A 22,122-nucleotide genomic window follows, 5' to 3' on the forward strand; every position below is an offset into this window, starting at 1 on the left:
CTACAATGTGCCTCAACACCTTGCCCTTATTCTCACCAACCAGGTGATGAAATGTACAACCTGTACTCTCCTTCATGCCACCAACCAGGTGATGAAATGTACAACCTGAAGGGAAAATTATGAGTTTTCACATATAGGGATTTCAAAATGACTATCATGCATATACAAATCAAATTTAATATACGAAAGCAGCAGAAGCATTTATAACAAATTATCAAAGCTATAGTCATGCAAATCCCCTTCAAGGTTCATAGGTTTATATATAATGCATCAAAACAATTTTAGAGAAGAACAAAGTGAAGGTTTAGTCTAATACCTCTTGATCTAGACTTGAGACCAAGGATGGACCACCTCCAAGCCCTTTGTTCCTTGAACTCCTTGAGCCTAGCTTCCCTCCTTGCCTCCTCCACTTTGTTAGAATGAGTGCTCCTAGGTTCTCTTCAAGTTTCCAAAGGAGGAAACCTCTAAAGATCCCCACCCACTAGTGTAGTGAGAAGGATGAAGGAATAACCAAAAGGGTGAAAGATGTGTTAGCAAAAACACCCCTAAGGTGGCCGGCCTTTGTAGTGTTAGAGAGCTATTTTTCTTTTGCCTCTTTGTTGTTTTAACACTTCAAAAACCCTAATGAACAATATATCTATAAAGTTCCTTATATAGACAAAAAGAAACCTAGTCAACCACTTGACTAAATATCTCTCCCTTTCCACTTAAAGTGGCCGGCCTTTTGTGTTGGATTTAGGCTTTGGGCTTTTATATATTTCAAGTCATCCAATGCTTGAATAAAAGCCCAATGGGTTTAGGCCCAATGGGCCCAATTAAACCCGAACGTTTCTTTAAGCCCAAAACGATCTTTATCGCTTTTATGATTTCTTTAGAGTTTCTAAATTAATCACAACACTTAATTAATCCAATTAATTATTTCCATCATCCATTAGTTACTCACTACAATAGTGTATTGGTGAACAATCTTTTAGGTTCTAATTAGCAAGGCAGTGAGGTGATTGGCATCAATCCAATTGATTATATTTAATTCAATCACTTAGTGAATTAAAACTTCATTTTAATTCACCTTTCTTCTTTGACGACTACATTTAATCATCTAGAAGAACTCACAAGCTATGAGTGACATCTAACCATATGTCATAGCTACCCAAGCTAATGTAGAAGTTTATTCGGAGAACCTATTCAGTTGGAATTACAATGTAATTCGATCCTTCTCTAAAACAATACTCTCAATCACATCATTAGGGTATGGATATATTATGTCAAACCCCTAATGTGATTATTCCTTATATGATTCAATTGAGTCGTATAGGAACGCTTTCCTTTATTACGCTCGATACTTCGGCCGAAGATTCCCGAATCATATCTTAGAGTATTCTTCCTCTCTTATCGAGGATTAGAGATTCCTTGTTGCGCATACACTTGCCTTCATGACTAAGTGGCTTAACCCCAACTATGCCGTTGACATTCTGATAGAGTGACTTTTGACATAATCAAAGATCAAGTACTTAACCACAAGACAACGACGATGCCTCAGGTCAAAGGACTACTTACATTATTCCAACCATTAGAGTTATTTGCTTGACATGTGAGTAGACCTCCATGCAAGTACTCTCGTTCGATTGTGTTCAGTGAACTCATTCCCTTAATGAGCACCTACATACTTGTCTTAGTGTCACAACACGAATGGGATGAGACTTTCCATCCTTCCAATTGAAGGGGACACAGTATGTACCGGTCTACGCATTGTCAGTATCCCTCCGACAATCCAATGACCAGGAACCTTTTTGGACATTTGGTTATGTGAAGAAGGTCTCTGTAGTCTAACATCATTAGATTACTTCTTCAATCGATCCATTGTCCATGGATACACTATTTAGGACATATATCGTTTATTGAAATAGTCCTAATTAGTATCTTTGCCATTTGATGTATAAGAGTCATCCATACATCGATTCAATTGTCCTGAAAGGTTTCTTCAAAAGATTGACTTTCAGGGCATATTTTCAACAATCTCCCACCTGCACTAAAGTCAATCACTAGTGTATCTTATACATCTTGTTGAGAGAGTTTATGCTCGTAGGTTAACTTGGTTATGTATTAATCCCTTTTATTATTCAAAAGGGATTTACTTATCAAATGTTTCCAAAACATTTGATGATGTCTCTTTATTGTGTTCGAATACTTTGATGAGACCTTGATTCCATGGCTTGAGCTATCGCCCCATTACGTCGTAGTATCCTACTAACGACCTTATGGTTTGGATTCAATCATTGGTTCTATAAGAACCCCTTCCATTCAAAACACCTTTTGAAGCAGTTTCTAAAACTATATATCGACATATATTTCGTTTGTATACTTTATACAAACTTTGCTCCAACCTTGAGAACATTGTAGTACAATACTAACAATTCATTCATATGATTAGTACTTCATCCATTATGAAGTTCCATTTGTTAAAATGGCTTATTTTTCACTTTGGTTAACAACCTAAGTGAATGCACGCTTCCAGAGTCCCACTCTGATGTTTCTTTCTTAAAGGCAATAATACTCTATCAGTTGCTTTGGTTCTGATCCTGGGATATAGTAATATCTTAAAGTGACAAACTCAGTGGTTTCTTCACCTTTGGATATCTACTTCACAAGTCAATACATGTGTCCCTTTTGTGATTTTATGACACATTCATTATAAGGGTTATGAAAGTGATTTCCTATCACATAGGAAAATGCTTTCTTAAATCTACAACATTTAAGATTTAATTCCCATATAACATTCTTGAGATAGCCTTGCTATATCAATAAGTCCAATTTCAAGTCTATACTTTAAAATTGACCGTGTCATGTTTTGTCATTTCTCAAGTAACATCCATGTTTTATCAAGTCTATCAAATAGACTTTATTCACATCTTGTTGCTCAAATTATGACATCACTCCCACTGGCCTTGTTGTAACTTAGCATTTATTCAAAAATAACAATTATATTTTTCTTGATTTGAATGCATATTGCTCCCACTAATTTAAATGAATCATACACAAAAGAATTCCTTCTCAAGTAATTCCATTTGATAAGTGTAACTTGTTTCATTAAGTCTATTCATTTAAATTATATGGTGTCATACACCATACTTCAAGTTTTAGTCATACTAAGACCTTTTAATGTAGTCATATAAGAATTATCCAAGTCTTTAGTGAAGCATGGCTCCTTCTAAGGATATAGAAACTCAACCATTCCTTCTAGGTGGTTGATATAATTCTTTATCAAAACTACATAGAGCAATATTGTTACATGAGATGTTGAATTTGGTTTGTCTTGTTGTTTAAACCATATGTTGTGACTCATTTTGAAACTTATTCCCTTTTGTTTCATCAACTTGTCCATATGCTTGGTTATTTAGCTTGTTCTCATAAAAGAGAATGATGGACAACTCCCAACATATAACCATTTTATGCTAGGTTGACGAAACCAACATTCAAAAACTATTCTTTAGAATGTCACACAACATAGAATTTTAACGTTTGAAGAGCTTGAGTCCTTTAACAATTAAAATTACAAACTCTTAATAATAGTCAAGTACTATTATCCTTTAGACAACTATAAACCAATCATATTCAAGTTTATATCCATTTTCACACCTCCCACTATTTCTCATGACTTTAATGAGAAATCATTTCATACATTCAAAATGTATAAAAGTGGATTATATTGGTAGAAGACATTGTGTAGTAGCTTAAAACCCTTTCAAGCTCATTTGTTTCAATCTTCACTAAGTTAATGTCTTGTCATTAAGTGACTAAAGTCTTTAAACATTTTATAGATTTAGACACTTCTTTCTTGGTTTAATCACTAACACAATTGACATTTTAAAACCTTTTAAAGAATGCCCAATTAGTTGTTCAAAACTACTAATTGAATCAAGGTGATCTTGATCATTGTGTTTCAAGTGATAACCATATAAGAAACGTTTTTCTTATTACTTATATCATTATAATGTGATCTTCCTTTTCTTCAAGAAAGGATACTCTAGACTTTTGTCAATTCATATAGAACTCATAGGTAGACAAATGGAACCAAATCTAAAGATTCATTGTATCCTTTTATGTCCTACATGTGAGATCTATCCATAATTGATAAATCTAAAGTTTGGTTATCACATTACAATAAGTGATATAACTCTTGTATCTCATCTAGGATACAACAAGACAATTTTTCAATTCATAACACTACTTTAAGGAAATAGTATATTGAAAAGGCATTCTTCACATTACATTAATATGATAATTCAAACATTCATAATGTTTAATACAAAAAGTATTAGCTCTATACATTTAGAGTCTAATTTAAATACCTTTATACATTTAGGCACTAATAGTGGTCTTCCATCATATGAAGCCACATAATAAGTTTAAAGACTATCTTTAAATGCCTAACAAACTTCCTAAGTAGTAAGCAAAAACATGGTGGCCGAACTCTTCTCCACACTTTTCCTTGCTTGTTCCTCTTCTACTTGGCTCCTCCACCTATATACAATTATACAAGTGATTAGCCCTTTATATCAAATATAAATATTTAGAAGATCTAACAATTAGAATTGAAGATAAGAACATAAACCATACCTTGTGGCTTGTCCTTAAGAGTTGCAAGGTATAACCTGCAATTCCTCTTCCAATGCCCCTCCTTTCCACAGTGGTGGCAAGTCCCCTTGGGCTCCATTGCCTTCTTTTTCTTCACTCCTCCTTTTGGCTTAGAAGTGGGTGACTTCTTCTCCTTCCCTTTGCCTTTGCCTTGCGGCATGGCCTTGGAAGAGGATGGCTTGTTGTAGGCTACTGCAGCAGTCCCTACAACGTTCTCTTTCTTCATAGTCTTCTCGGCAGTTACTAACATATTTAGTAACTCAGAGAGAGAACTATCCATCTTATTCATATTGTAGTTCATTACGAACTGCGCAAATGAATCAGAAAAAGAAGCCAATACGAAGTCTTGGGCCAATTCCCCGTCAAGTGGAGTACCAAGGTTCTCCAATTGTTCAACGAATCCTATCATCTTCAGTACATGTTGGTGTACTGGAGCCCCCTTGACCATCTTGGTCTTTACAAGCTCACAGACAGTGCTAAAGCGACGGTTGCGCGTCCCTTCACCATATAACTCCGTAAGATGGAGTATTATGGAAAATGCACTGTCCATGCCTTCGTGCTGTCTCTGTAGCTCCTCATTCATGGAAGCCAACAAATAGCACTTGGCTTGTATATCATCCTCAACGTGCTTGTCATACTTAGCACGTTCATCCTCAGTAGCCTCAGGGCTGAGAGGTATGTGAGGTGGAGTCTTGTCTAGTACGTAAACAATCTTCTCCAATGTTAGGAGAATCTTGACATTACGGTACCATGATGGGAAATTGTGCCCCTCTAGGCAATGTTTGTCGAGTATTTTCGCGAGTGTGCTTCCAACCATATCTAAATACATAAACAAATAAAATAATTAGATTGATTGTTGATTAAGTCAAACGATTCGGGTCTTTAAACCGAATGACACCACCCACCATTTTTGGCAAATTCCATATCCCTCATGATGGAATCCGGGAGATTTCAAAGAAAGCTCCTAGCGGGTTATGGGAGACTCACTATTACCAAGCCCACCTCACGATTATACGATGTTAGCTAGCAAAAATAATAATGAGAGGGTACACTTACCCATTCACAACAACCTCTTCTGATTACCCATCTATTTGGCCTCTAGAGAACAATGCCTCACGATTATACGATGTTGGCACCATTTCTCTTAGTTAAGTTCTTTCCCACCATGCAGGTTTAGATAGGGGTTCAAGCATGACCTCACGATTATACGATGTTGGCCACACTCGTTGCCTACCTTCACCTCATCAAATATTTTAAATAAACTCCTCCTGAATATAAGCATGCACTTTGTCACTTCCCCATTATAAGGTGAAGGCGGTGTACAAGTCATAAACGCTTGGAGCCTACCACGGTGGAAGGCCACGAAAAAGTGTTCAAAGCACTCTTACGCTTACAACTTAATATTGTTTGGTAGAGGGATTTTAAGGTCTCATCAATTTTATTTATTTAATCACAATCAAATAAATAATGTCCTATTACAACTACTAGTCCAAAGTTAATGAAATTAGTAGCATATGATATCCCCACTATTCGTTTTCATAAAACAAATCAATATCAAAACATTTTTCAAAATATTGGAGATATATATAACTACTAATTGTTTTCATTATAGTTTAGTAGCGTATGATACTCCCACTATTTGTTTTGAGAAAAACAAATCAATATCAAAAACGAATTTTTCAAATATTGGAAGTAACTACTACTACTAAGGTTTTTGCATTCCTTTGAAATTGGACTTTATAGTTATCTTAGGCTCTTGGATGACCATGGACTTATTAGGTTATTGCAACAACGAGCCAACATTGTTGAATATAAACTCGGGGAGGTTGTGTCAATTTAATTACGTGCTTATCAATCCAATTAAAACATTTTCATTGAGCCATTAGAAATGAAAGACAATCATTCATTGCTAATTAGGGCATTGGACCCATTTAATCTTTAATCTCATGTCAAAACCCTCTTTTAGTTATGTCTCCTTACCAATAGTTAAAGAAACTCTAGTCTAGCACTAGAGGGAATCAACTAACGAATAGAGATTAAGAAGTAATAAGAATTACAAACCGATTTGTACAAATTCCTATAAATTACATATACTAAAAGGGGAGAGATAGATTAACGTCAAACGTAACAAGGTCCAATTAAACAGTAATTAAAACACATTCCCAAGGTTCAAACAATTTGATTTTAGCGCCTTATCTCATAGCTCAATTATCGTTTAAGGCATAAGTCCATAGTCACCCATTTTATAACTACTTAAACACATTTAAATACTCATAATGGAATACAACATAAACATTTAGATTTAGTGCATATGGGCATAATAGTATTACGAGTTTAAACAACTAACAAAATTAAAATCAAATATTTTAACTTTCTAGTTAGTAGGGGCCTAAATGCAAATATGAAAAAGTTAGGGATCAAACCGTAAATACTCAAAACTATAAAATATCTTTTTCAAATTACAAAAAACCCCCCCAAGTGGATAAATCCACTAGGGTGGCCGGCCAATTAATGGGGGGGGGGGGTGGGAAGTCTCACCCACATGCTTTAATTCAATGCAAAGTAGAAAAAAATCCAAATTTTGCATGTCACTTGGTTTTGGCATTAAAAGGCTTTAATGAGAAAGGTGATGGAAATCTCCTAGACAAGTCTAGGGTTTTATAAGTTTTAATATAGTTATGGATGGTAAAAACATCATCCAAAACCATAAAACCATGCATGAAAACCAAATAAAACCATTTTCACCCAAAACCAAACTATGAACACCAAGAACAAAACCATGAACACTTTTTCAAGATTTGTGTATTCTTGGTGATTTTCAAACCCAAAAAACAAAAGTGACAAGGTTTCTACTTTCTAGCTTTAAAATGATGTGTGAGTGTCTTACAATAAAACACAAACACATGCTCACAAAAAAAAAACCCCCAAAACCGTGCCAACCACAAAGAACAAAACCCCAAATTTTGTTCATGACTTATTCTTCATTCATGCATACAAAACATCTTTTTACATGCATATCTTTTTCAACTCTTGACTAACATTTTTCAACTATTGAAAAACAAAAGATAAGCATACTTTTAAATGAAGAAATAATATGTCAAACTAGTTCTAAACTCATTTTTCATTCATGCATACAAAACATCTTTTGCATACATATCTTTCTCAACTTTTGACTAACATTTTTCAACTATTGAAAAAAAAAATAAACATACTTTGAATGAAACAATAATATGTCATACATAACATTAATACCCATATGCATAAAATCCAAAAGGACACATTATACATAAACCTTTGGCTCTGATACCACTTGAAGGGAAAATTATGAGTTTTCACATATAGGGATTTCAAAATGACTATCATGCATATACAAATCAAATTTAATATACGAAAGCAGCGGAAGCATTTATAACAAATTATCAAAGCTATAGTCATGCAAATCCCCTTCAAGGTTCATAGGTTTATATATAATGCATCAAAACAATTTTAGAGAAGAACAAAGTGAAGGTTTAGTCTAATACCTCTTGATCTAGACTTGAGACCAAGGATGGACCACCTCCAAGCCCTTTGTTCCTTGAACTCCTTGAGCCTAGCTTCCCTTCTTGCCTCCTCCACTTTGTTAGAATGAGTGCTCCTAGGTTCTCTTCAAGTTTCCAAAGTAGGAAACCTCTAAAGATCCTCACCCACTAGTGTAGTGAGAAGGATGAAGGAATAACCAAAAGGGTGAAAGATGTGTTAGTAAAAACACCCCTAAGGTGGCCGGCCTTTGTAGTGTTAGAGAGCTATTTTTCTTTTGCCTCTTTGTTGTTTTAACACTTCAAAAACCCTAATGAATAATATCTCTATAAAGTTCCTTATATAGACAAAAAGAAACCTAGTCAACCACTTGACTAAATATCTCTCCCTTTCCACTTAAAGTGTCCGGCCTTTTGTGTTGGATTTGGGCTTTGGGCTTTTATATATTTCAAGTCATCCAATGCTTGAATAAAAGCCCAATGGGTTTAGGCCCAATGGGCCCAATTAAACCCGAACGTTTCTTTAAGCCCAAAACGATCTTTATCGCTTTTATGATTTCTTTAGAGTTTCTAAATTAATCACAACACTTAATTAATCCAATTAATTATTTCCATCATCCATTAGTTACTCACTACAATAGTGTATTGGTGAACAATCTTTTAGGTTCTAATTAGTAAGGCAGTGAGGTGATTGGCATCAATCCAATTGATTATATTTAATTCAATCACTTAGTGAATTAAAACTTCATTTTAATTCACCTTTCTTCTTTGACGACTACATTTAATCATCTAGAAGAACTCACAAGCTATGAGTGACATCTAACCATATGTCATAGCTACCCAAGCTAATGTAGAAGTTTATTCGGAGAACCTATTCAGTTGGAATTACAATGTAATTCGATCCTTCTCTAAAACAATACTCTCAATCACATCATTAGGGTATGGATATATTATGTCAAACCCCTAATGTGATTATTCCTTATATGATTCAATTGAGTCGTATAGGAACGCTTTCCTTTATTACGCTCGATACTTCGGCCGAAGATTCCCGAATCATATCTTAGAGTATTCTTCCTCTCTTATCGAGGATTAGAGATTCCTTGTTGCGCATACACTTGCCTTCATGACTAAGTGGCTTAACCCCAACTATGCCGTTGACATTCTGATAGAGTGACTTTTGACATAATCAAAGATCAAGTACTTAACCACAAGACAACGACGATGCCTCAGGTCAAAGGACTACTTACATTATTCCAACCATTAGAGTTATTTGCTTGACATGTGAGTAGACCTCCATGCAAGTACTCTCGTTCGATTGTGTTCAGTGAACTCATTCCCTTAATGAGCACCTACATACTTGTCTTAGTGTCACAACACGAATGGGATAAGACTTTCCATCCTTCCAATTGAAGGGGACACAGTATGTACCGGTCTACGCATTGTCAGTATCCCTCCGACAATCCAATGACCAGGAACCTTTTTGGACATTTGGTTATGTGAAGAAGGTCTCTGTAGTCTAACATCATTAGATTACTTCTTCAATCGATCCATTGTCTATGGATACACTATTTAGGACATATATCGTTTATTGAAATAGTCCTAATTAGTATCTTTGCCATTTGATGCATAAGAGTCATCCATACATCGATTCAATTGTCCTGAAAGGTTTCTTCCAAAGATTCACTTTCAGGGCATATTTCCAACACAACCCGTACTCTAATATCATTTGGCAACTTGCCACTCATGCCACCAACCAGGTGATGAAATATACAACCCGTACTCTAATATCATTTGGCAACTTGCCACTCATGCCACCAACCAGGTGAAGAAGGAACTCATCTTCATGCCACCAACCCGGTGATGAAATGTACAACCCATACTCTAATATCATTTGGCAACTTGCCACTCATGCCACCAACCAGGTGAAGAAGGAACTCATCTTCATGCCACCAACCAGGTGATGAAATGTACAACCTGTACTCTCCTTCATGCCACCAACTTGGGGATGAAATGTACAACCCATACTTTAATATCATTTGGCAACTTGCCACTCATGCCACCAACCAGGTGAAGAAGGAACTCATCTTCGTGCCACCAACCAGGTGATAAAATGTACAACCCGTACTCTCCTTCATGCCACCAACCAGGTGATGACATGTACAACCCATACTCTAATATCATTTGGCAACTTGCCACTCATGCCACCAACCAGGTGAAGAAGGAACTCATCTTCGTACCACCAACCAAGTGATGAAAGCAACTCACCATTCATTCCACCTACCAGAAGACGAGTGGTACAACTTGTACATGTGAACTCCTAGCATTCACAAATATTCAAAAACCCTCAATCTTGACAACTCAACTAGGGGAGCACTTATGCCCAACAAGAGTTATAGTCACCAACAAATTTTTATTGCAAGCCAACAACAACTTCAGTGCATGGCATACAAAGATCAAGCTATTCAGCCCTCTTGCATCTGCTTTAGATATTTCTCCTCTGTAACAATGCAAACACTACAACTCGTAGAAAGCTTCACACACTCTTGATCAAGACAATGTGAAACAAAACCAATTTATAGTGCCAACAAGAGCTTCATCAATGGAGGGCAACCACAATTCTCAAAAGCTTCACACACTCTTGATCAAGACAGTGTGAAGCAAAACCAACTTATGGTGCCAACAAGAGCTTCATCAAAAGAGTTCAACCATAATTCTCAAAAGCTTCACACACTCTTGATCAAGACAGTGTGAAGCAAAACCAATTTATGGTGCCAACAAGAGCTTCATTAAAGGAGTTCAACCACAATTCTCAAAAGCTTCACACACTCTTGATCAAGACAGTGTGAAGCAAAACCAATTTATGGTGCCAACAAGAGCTTCATCAATGAAGGGCAACCACAATTCTCAAAAGCTTCACACATTCTTGATCAAGATAGTGTGAAGCAAAACCAATTTATGGTGCCAACAAAAGCTTCATCAAAGAAGTTCAACCACAATTCTCAAAAGCTTCACACACTCTTGATCAAGACAGTGTGAAGCAAAATCAATTTATGGTGCCAACAAAAGCTTCATCAATGGAGGGCAATTATAATTCTCAAACCTTCGAAGCAAATTCAAGACTGTTCAAAGCAAATTCAATTTATATGGTTCATCCAAACCTTCGACTACTACAAGGTGTGGCTTGCATCACAATCTCTCGCTCAACAGTGTGGAAGCAAAATTTGTATATGTTGGCTCTCCCACATTTTCAAATTTCTAGTTTCCCCAAAAAAAAAAAAAAAAGGGAAATTCAACAAAGCTTCATCAATGGATGATAACCAAGGAAGAAAATATCGGTAATATCGGAAATATCGGTAGTCCAAAAACACGGAAATATCGATGGAAATATCGGGATAATATCGATATCGATAAAAATTACATGGAAACCACGGAAATTGTAAGAAAAACTTGGAAATTTTTATTGAAACTTTACAGGATGTTTATTTAGTCAATTATCTATTAATTTATCATAAAAAATTGGAAGGAAATGCATTGCATGATGGATTTAACTGATTTAAGTTGATTATATAGCGAGCTGGCAAACATTGTGAGTGTAGAAAATATATAATAATTAATGAAAGAAGTTTAAACACACCATAATCGTTTATATATAATGAATTAGTACAATATTTTACACTTTATACATTGCATGGTAAGATACATGAGTGACTAAGTACCACATAGAGTTCCTATGAGGTTCAAAATTTTCACTATCTTCATCATCACTATGTGTAGAGTAAGTGTATTGTGAAGAGTAGTCAGCAACCATAGCAATGGCTTTCAAGAACAGAAACCCAAAAGTCAATAGGAAACCGAATACTTCGGTATTTTTCGGGATTTCAGGATTACCAAACAAATGGGATTTGGAAACCAATCCCATATCGAAAATTTCGGTATTTTTCGGGATGGTTTTGGTTTGGGACTTTTTCGGTTTGGTTTGGGATTTTCGGGAATTTTTTCCAACCATACATGTAAGTGACCAAATAAAAAAATAGAAAAATTAAAAACCACATGCCATTGACTAAGTAATTAATTGACACAATTTAAAATATAATACCACAAAAAATTTGGAATATGTGCAAATTTGTTTCTTGCAAAGAGAATTCAAAACAAAACCATATATATAAATAGTTTAGCATGTTTTCATAAAAACGTAAGTTGTATGGTGGTCAAGTCGTTGAAGGAGTTAGATGGGAGGGGTTCGAACCCCTTTATGTGCATGTTTGAGACTTTTCAGAAATTTTCAAATATTTTTAGGTTCATCTCGCGATAATATCCATAATATCGCGATATTATCGATATTATCGCGATATATTAACGAAAATTAACGGAATACTCACGAAATATCGTGATATGAAAAAAACGATAATATCGGCGAAATATCGCCGATATTATCGATTTTTAAATCTATGATGATAACTACAAATTCTCAAAAGCTTCACACTATCTTGATCAAGATATTGTGAAGCAAAATCAATTCGTGGTACCCAACAAAGCTTCACCACAAAAGCTTCACACTATCTTGATCAAGATAGTGTGAAGCAAAATCAATTCATGGTACCGAACAAAAGCTTCAACTCCAAAGCTTCACCAACAAAAGCTTCATCAATGGAGAACAACTACAAATTCTCAAAAGCTTCACACTATCTTGATCAAGATAGTGTGAAGCAAAATAAATTCATGGTACCCAACAAAAGCTTCAACTCCAAAGCCTCACCTACAAAGCTTCAACTCCAAAGCTTCACCCATAAAAGCTTCACTAACAAAAGCTTCACCTCCAAAGCTTCACCTACAAAGCTTCAACTCCAAAGCTTCACCTACAAAAGCTTCACCCACAATAACTTCACCTACAAAAGCTTCACCCATAAAAGCTTCACCAACAAAAGCTTCACCTACAAAAGCTTCACCCATAAAAGCTTCACCAACAAAAGCTTCACCAACAAAAGCTTCACCCACAAAAGCTTCCCCTACCACAAAAGTTTCACCCACAAAAGCTTCCCCCACCACAAAAGCTTCACCCATAAAAGTTTCACCCACCACAAAAGCTTCACCCACAAAAGCTTCACCTACAAAGCTTCAACACAAAAGCTTCACCTACAAAAGCTTCACACTATCTTGATCAAGATAGTGTGAAGCAAAATCAATTCATGGTACCCAACAAAGCTTCAACCTCAAAGCTTCACCTACAAAGCTTTAAACTATATATATATATATATTTTTTTTTTTTCGGAAATTTGAAAAAAACAAAATTCGAAAAAAAAATTTTGAAAAAAAAAATTGCCTAGGCCTCCTCTTCTTTGGGCCTAACAACTTTCATAACAAATATATATGAAGAAGGAGTTTTGGGCTACCACTTAGAAAGGAAATGCCTCATTCGTCAACTCCCTCGACCGGAGACTTGGGGGACTCCTACCATATACTACTGCACCTTGATACTCGGAAGTCTCACGACTACTTAGTGACTTGGATTTTTCAAGTCTCCAAACGAGAAGTTTTCCTCACTCGGGAAATTAAGGGAGCACTACCTCAACCTACATGCTTCACTCACAAAGCTTCAACATACAAGCTTCAACAAAAGGAAAAATTCAAAGAACTTAGTGAAGAAGGCCTTGTTATATTTAACACAATACGTTGAAATGAAGCAAAGCTTGTTTATTGATATCTCTGATAAGTTACAAATATGTACATATACATGAATAAAAATAAACAAACAAGAGGGAACATTCACAAAGGTTGCTCAGGAGAAGTCTCAGCAGTCCGCAGAGCCCCAGAAAGAGAAGGCACCAGAGGGTGATTATTAGGAGTCTCAGTACTAGGCAGAACCCCAGAAGGAGGAGGCAACAAAGGTTGATCATTTGGAGCTTCATTACGCAGTACAGCCTTAGAAGACGAAGGCAATAAATGTCTTTGGAACAAACCCACAAACTTCTGATGATCAAGTAAAATCTGACCATTAGATTCCTGCAGCTGGTCGAGCTTCCTCTTCATGTTTGTAGCATATCATGTGGGAGCCTGTGCAACTGTTTATTCTCATGCTTGAGCCCTCTGATCTCCTTTTTGAGACTTATCACTTCAGCCGCCAATGATTTAACTTGGCGGGTTCGAGCAAATAGGCGTTGGGCCATATATTAGACACAGAACCTGCACACTGAACACTGAGAGCCAGAGAATCCTTAATAGCCAACTCATCAGACCGTTTGGAAAGTAGTCTGTTATCTTTAGGAGTGAGAAGGTTCCCGGCTACCACCGCAGCGGTCATATCATTCTTCATTACAAAGTCCCCAACAGTAAGAAGACCAGTAGGGGATAAAAAGGATAGGCGTCATATGCTGTCTTGAGAAGGCATGGCTGCCTCTTCACCAAAGTTCAAGTCAAAACGATGGTCGGATGGGCCAAACATTCTCAGAAATGATGAAGGAGAAATGAGGTGCAATAAATCTCTGAAGTAAGGGGAAAATTCCTACAAGCAATAACTCTCTGAATTTACTTCTTGCACACAATTGGTGCCCTTATAAAAGAAAAGGCAACAGAGCTGTTGGTTCAAAAATCGAAGATGCACCACTCTCCGGATTCCGAAAAGGCACCACTTTCCACATGCAACATCAGCTCCTTGGGTACCACAGATAAGTTTGCCAAAGATCTATGACAAAGTTTAGACACATAAATTTTGAAGGTCCAACTACCCTATTATTACCCACAAGGGAAAAGGAACAACACCATTGCTTGATAACTAGAAAGTCCCAATGTGTGTCAACCTCCGTGCTCCGTGGCAAGGCAGACTGACAAAAACGCCCAACCGTTACTCACATTCGAGAAAACACTCCCAACAGGATTACGTGCTTAAAAATCAAAGAGGCACCGCCCTCCGAATCTCGAGAACCAGACTCCCAACATGATTACTTTCTAAAAAATTGAAGAGACACCGCTCTCGGAAGCTCGAGAGCCAAACTCCCAACAAGATTACGTGCTCAAAAATCGAAGAGGCACCGCCCTCTGAATCTCGAGAAACAAACTTCCAACATGATTACTTTCTCAAAAATCAAAGAAACACTGCTCTCTGAATCTCAAGAGTCAAACTCCCAACAGGATTGCTTTCTCAAAAATCGAAGAGGCACCATTCTCCGAATCTCGAGAGCCAGATCCTCGATAGGATTGCTTGTTTAAAAACCGAAGAGGCACTGCTCTCCGAACTTCGAGAGCCAGATTTCCTTGGATAAAGCTTGTCTGCAATCTTCACACGCAACATCAGTTTTCCAGATACCACGGACCACTTTTTCAAAGTGTTTTGACAAAGTTAAAACACATGAAGCTTGCAGCTCCCACTACATTACTATGACCAAGAAGGGTAAAGGAATAGCACTACTACTTGTTGTTAGGGAGACTCCTATATATGTCGACCTTTATCCTCCACAGCCAGGCAGACCTGCAAATAAAAAAAATGCTCAACTTTTCTTCACATCTGAGAGGGCACTCTCAGCAGAGTCTCTCGAAATACTCAGTTTCTTTTCCTCCTGATAATACCTTTGCAAACAAGCTACACCAGAGCAACAATATCTTATATCATCAGGGTTAAAAGTAAGAGTATCCCATATCATGCTTTTTCCCTGTCTTTTCCTTTGGCCTTGTTCTTACCTGCAAGACAAGGAGAAAGAGATGTTGGAAATATGCCCTGAAAGTCAATCTTTGGAAGAAACCTTTCATGACAATAAATGGATGTATAGATGACTTTTATACATCAAATGGCAAAGATACTATTTAGGACTATCTCTATAAATGATATATGTCCTAAATGGTGAATCCATGGACAATGGATCGATTGAAGAAGTAATCTAATGAAGTTAGACTACAAAGACCTTCTTCACATAACCATCACGTCCAAAAGGTTCCTGGTCATAGGATTGTCGGAGGGATACTGACAATGCATAGACCGGTACATACTATGTCTGCTTCAACTAGAAGGATGGAAAGTTTCATCCCATTCGTGTAGTGACACTAAGACAAGTATGTAGGTGCTCATTAAGGGAATGAGTTCAATGAACACAATCGAACGAGAGTACTTGCATGGAGGTCTACTCACATGTCAAGCAAGTAACTCTAATAGTTGGAATAATGTAAGTAGTCCTTTGACCTGAGGCATCATCGTTGTCTTGTGGTTAAGCACTTGATCTTTGATTATGTCAAAGTCACTCCATCCGCGGGTGTCCACGGCATAGTCGGGGTTAAGCCACTTAGTCATGAAGGCAAGTGAATGCGCAACAAGGAATCTCTAATCCTCGTTAAGAGATGATGAATACTCTAAGATATGATTCTGGAATCTTCTGCTGAAGTATCGAGCGTCATAAAGGAAAGCGTTCCTATACAACTCAATTGAATCTTATAAGAAGGAATAATTACATTAGGGGTTTGACATAATATATCCATACCCTGGTGATGTGATTGAGAGTATTGTTTTAGATAATGATCGAATTACATTGTGATTCCAACTGAATAGGTTCTCCGAACAACTTCTACATTAGCTTGGGTAGCCATGATATATGGTTAGATGTCACTCATGGCTTGTGAGTTCTTCTAGATAATTAAATGTAGTTGTCAAAGAAGAAGGTGAATTAAAAGTAAGTTTTTAATTCACTAAGTGATTGGATTAAATATAATCAATTAGATTGGTGCCAATCACCTCACTGCCTTGCTAATTAGAACCTAAAACGATTGTTCACCAATACACTCTTGTAGTGAGTAACTAATGGATGATGGAAATAATTAATTGGATTAATTAAGTGTTGTGATTAATTAGAAAGTCTAAAGAAATCATAAAAGCGACATAAGATCGTTTTGGGCTTAAAGAAACGTTCGGGTTTAATTGGGCCCATTGGGCCTAAACCCATTGGGCTTTTATTCAAGCATTGAATGACTTGAAATAAATGAAAGCCCAAAGCCCAAAAAACACAAAGGGGCCGCCCAAAGGAGGGAGAGAAAGGTCAAATGTTGATTTGTTTCTTTTTGGCTATAAAAGGAACTTTATAGCAAATGTTTCATTAGGGTTTTTTGAAGTGTTAAAAGAACAAAAGAGAAAAAGAAAAATATCTCTCTAACACTCAAAGGGCCGGCCACCATAGGGGGATTTAGCTAATCATCTTTTCACCCCTTTGGTAATTCTTTCATCCTTCTCACTACACTAGTGGGTGAGGATCTTTAGAGGTTTTCAATTTTGGAAACTTGAAGAGAACCTAGGAGCACTCATTCTAAACAAAGTGGAGGAGGCAAGGAATGAGGCTAGGCTCAAGAAGTTCAAGGAGCAAAAAGGGCTTGGAGGTGGTCCATCCTTGGTCTAAGATCTAGATCAAGAGGTATAAAACTACTCCTAAACTTTGTTCTTATATAAATTTGTTTTTGATGCATCTTACATAAACCTATGCATCTTGAAGGGGGTTTACATGACTATTGCATTGATATTATTTGATAACATGCTTCCGTTGCTTTCGTATATAAATTTCGAATTGTATATGCATGCTAGTCACTAGAAATCCCACATGAATCTCATAATATTCCCTTCAAGAGAGCAATCAGTCAGCACTTGGAATCAAGCTTCCAGTCAGGAACTGACTGTCTGGAACCCCTTGCCTTATTACTTATCTGGCATTGCTCTCGAGTACTCATCTTTAACATCTTATGCTTTCAGAGAAGATACCACATCTGCCAGAGGAATAAATAGGGTAAGTGAGAAGGATACAAGGAAACATGTGGAGACAAGCATAACAGAACACATGCCGATACATCCACTACTTTGTCAACAGCAAAAGTATCCCATATCATTAAGGTCGAACGTACTCTAGATTTGATGGACTTGTTTTGACCCTCAAATTCTTGAGTCGGCCTTGTACTCTAGAGGAAACTAGAAAACCCTCTAGAAGAGTTCAAGAATAAGTCTGTGGAAAGTTACTTCTTCAAAAGCAAAAGTATCTCACATCATTTCTTCTCCATTTGCTCCTCCTTATCCTTGTTGTTGTTTATGACATAAGGAGAAGGAGAACAATCAACCGGAAGCCGAAGTCGAGCCTCTGATCCAGGTTGTTTGCTTGGAAGTCTGATTGCTTACCTTGTCTGTTACCTCCTTCGGCAAATCTCCTAGCTCGGTGATTTGGGGGACTCCTACTATAGGGTTTGTATCATACTAGACCAAGCCCGAAACTACAAGTAAGCTTCAAGTGAAATTGATACATTACCTTGTGCATCTTCATCGGTTGAAGATACCACCCTTGGATGGAGGAAAAGTACTTCAAGAGAAGATGCCAGATCTACATATGAGACAGATAAGGCAAGTGAAAATGATACCACACTTCGTTACTTAGGAGTTTAGTGATTACTCAATGGCTTGGATCTTGCAAGTCCCCAACCGAGGAACTTCCCTCACTCGGGAACTTAGGGGAGCACTGATTGTACCATACTTGACCAATCCCAAAACTCTTGAGCACCGGTCAACATTATACCATCAAGGGCCCAGAAGAGTTTCCCTCCAACCAGGAGGCCAATCACAGCATGAAACGTGTCAACGTCAGAAGCCAATCACAACACAACGCGTGTTAATGTCAGAATGAAACTAGAAACTCTCTTCTATAAATAGAGATCATTCTCTCACAATATTTCAGAATGTCATTTGTACTAAATCATTCACTAGTACTCACTAAAGGAGAGCTTAAACCTATGTACTTATGTAAACCCATCACAATTAATGAGAACTCCTCTACTTCGTGGACGTAGCCAATCTGGGTGAACCACATACATCTTGTGTTTGCTTCCCTATCTCTATCCATTTACATACTTATCCATACTAGTGACCGGAGCAATCTAGCGAAGGTCACAAACTTGATACTTTCTGTTGTACCAAAGTCCTCACTGATTTTGTGCATCAACATGGCTAATATGTTATTTTCCATGAACTTATTCTCACCTGAATTACTTATTCTATTTTATGTTTTGGCAGGGCATACTTATGAATATGGTTACATGAAGCATGATTTGAATTGAGATATATATATATATATATATATATATATTTATGCATATGTTTATATTCTATTTTTGGGAAATTTATACATGTTTTATGGCGAGGGGTTAGAGCATTTTAATGATGAAATGGTTTTGAAAAACATTTGTTTTTGCCCACTCACATTTTCTGTTTTGTGCCCTTCCATGTTTTAGGTAGACTTGCTGTTGGTGGCTTTAAGGATCTCGACAGTTCTGACAGAATAAAATATTTGTACGACGTCTTCTGGTACTGTATAATTAGTACTTGTCCTACTGGACTGCACCTAGACTTTCTATGCTCTGATTAGAAGTATTTACACTTGTATCTCACTCCTAGCACTTCCTGTTTATTAGTGCACATTAGCATCTTTCGGTTTTTATTTATTCGTATATTTCTTATCTTTATTGCTTCCGCACTATGCACATGGCTACGTCACCCTCACGTGACAGCCAGCATGCCTCAATCTCGGTTAGGGTGTGTCACTAGTTATTTGTTAGGCCGTCAAATTTGCATACTGGTTATTGAAACACTCATCTAGAAGTTTTTAAATTTGCATGACAAATTTTTCAACCCGCTGCACCGCGCGGGCATAAACTCTTGTAGTAAATAATAATTTGGAGGGAGAGAATAATAGGACTAGATAAGGGGTTCAACTGTCTAGCTTGATTGATTTTCCCTTGGCCTTATGCTTTTATTAAATACATATATATTCACAGGAATATTGGATCGCTAGATGATCATTGTATTAAATACATGTAAAAATTATAGTTAGTATCCAAGTTTAATAGGTTTATTATCACTTAATACTACGGTGTAATTTTTATTTTTTAAATTTGAATTTCGTGAATGACAAATTTAAAAAAAGAAAGATTTAATGGACCTTTTTCCTAAAAAAAGTAATAGTAAATAATTATGCGTCAAAATTCAGCCCAATGGCTATGTATGTAAATTGAAGAATTGTTGTAGGATAATTCGGGACCAAGACTCAAAGCTCCACCGCCGGCCAACACAAATTTTGTTATGAACTTAGGATTTAGTGATTTGGCTTAATCACTATTAGGGGTTTAATATTGGATTTGTTAGTCTTATTCCTGTTAATTAGTGAAGTCTGTTAGAAATGCTAGGTGGCATTAAAGGTGTAAAAGTCTATAAAAAAAGTTGTGTTCCCTTAATTGTATCAGATCAGAATTTACAAACAGAAATACAAAACCAAAAACCAATTCAAGAGCTCTGCTCTCTCTCCCTTTCTCTCTCTCTCTTTCTTCCTTTTCCCTCTCTATCCTTTGTGACTTGCAGGTTGATTAAGGGGTTAGACAATTGGGTCGTATCAATGGTATCATCCTTCTCGAATCCTGGTTTCCCTCCTGCGCACACGCACCCACCTACGTTTTCTTTCGTGGTTGCTACAAACGAGGATTCGCTTCACGAGACCCTAGATGCTCTATTCGCACCGTACCTTGCTAAGATCCACCATGCCCATGAGTTAGCTCTTAGCGGTGATAGGGACTCCACTCTAACCCCTATGTTCGCTATCAGCGATGAAGGAATTTTTGATCCCGCCCCGATGATTTCCGATGACGCTGCAGCAATCGATCCCGGTCAGAAAACAATTCCACTAGTCGTTACATCAACTGATCACATTCCACCATTGCTCTCGTCATTGCTGTTATTACGAGCTCTAGCAAATCTTCCTGTCAGGCCACCGTCGAATTCGAACGCTTCATTGGCAAATTCACCCGGCCAGCCGCTACACTCAAATGATATTGTAGCAGCCTCAATTCCATTGCAGAATGTTGAGAAAACCAAACCCGTTGCGATGGTGACCATAACACCGCTATTTCCGATTTCAGCAACCTTTAGCACTAAATCAGCCCACACTCACAATCACAAACCCGTTTTGAGCACCAAGGAAACTACAATAATGGCCCATGTTTTGGGTTTTCCTCTTAGGAATGCAGGAGCTACTAAATCTGTAGGTCTATCTCATACAAACACCACGAAACGTCGCCATGAGGTTTTCAGATCTTTGATTCATAATTTGTCACACAAGAAGGCCAAATGGCATTGGTTTTTGAAATGTTTACTTGCATGTTATACTAATGGAAAATTAGGGACGAATGATGTTTATCTGAATGAGATTAATGGGTGGATCAACATGTATGAGGTTGGCAAATTGGTGATGGTTTTGAATGCAGAGATTAATGGGTGGGTCAACATGTATGAGGTTGGCAAATTGGTGATGGTTTTGAATGCAGAGAAAGTGTTTGATGAACTAGCTAAGAGACAAAGCAAGGATGCTACAGGAAACCTCTTCGATCGAATGACACCTTTTTTTCATAACATGGTTGTATGCTCTCAGTTTTGCATAACTGAGGGTGAATTCTGGAATGTATGGGATCCGGGCGGTAGATTAGCAAAAATTCTAGGGGTGATGCTCTGTTCCAAGCACCAAGAGAACCATTGTGAAAAGTACCCTCAATTTTTATCCCACAGCTGCACTCATCAATCATGCAATGCATTTTACTTGTCTACTACAGGTGATGCAACATGAGAAAGCTATTGCTACCTGTGGAAGCGTTTGTGATATTTTGAGTGGTCATAGGTCCTTTATTGATGCTGACAAGGCTGGGGAACTATTAATGCCATCAAGGGATGATGAAAAATCGTGTACCAATATATATTTTAGCAAGAGAAGCTTTGGTATGGATGTAGCTTGTGTTGCTAAGCCAATCTTGTTATCTATCAACGATCAATTGCAAGAAGTCAACCTTTTAGATTTTACTGCTGGAAAGTCAGAAGAAAAGGCTCTTAAAGTCATGCATGTATCTTCTTCGGTCTTGGACGGATATGTCTTGAGGTATCTTGACTTTGGACAAACATGGTGTCAATGCATTTAGGTCACTTCTGAGT

The sequence above is a fragment of the Malus domestica genome, chromosome 16 (genome assembly GCF_042453785.1).
Source record: "Malus domestica chromosome 16, GDT2T_hap1".
NCBI classification, from domain to species: Eukaryota; Viridiplantae; Streptophyta; class Magnoliopsida; order Rosales; family Rosaceae; genus Malus; species Malus domestica.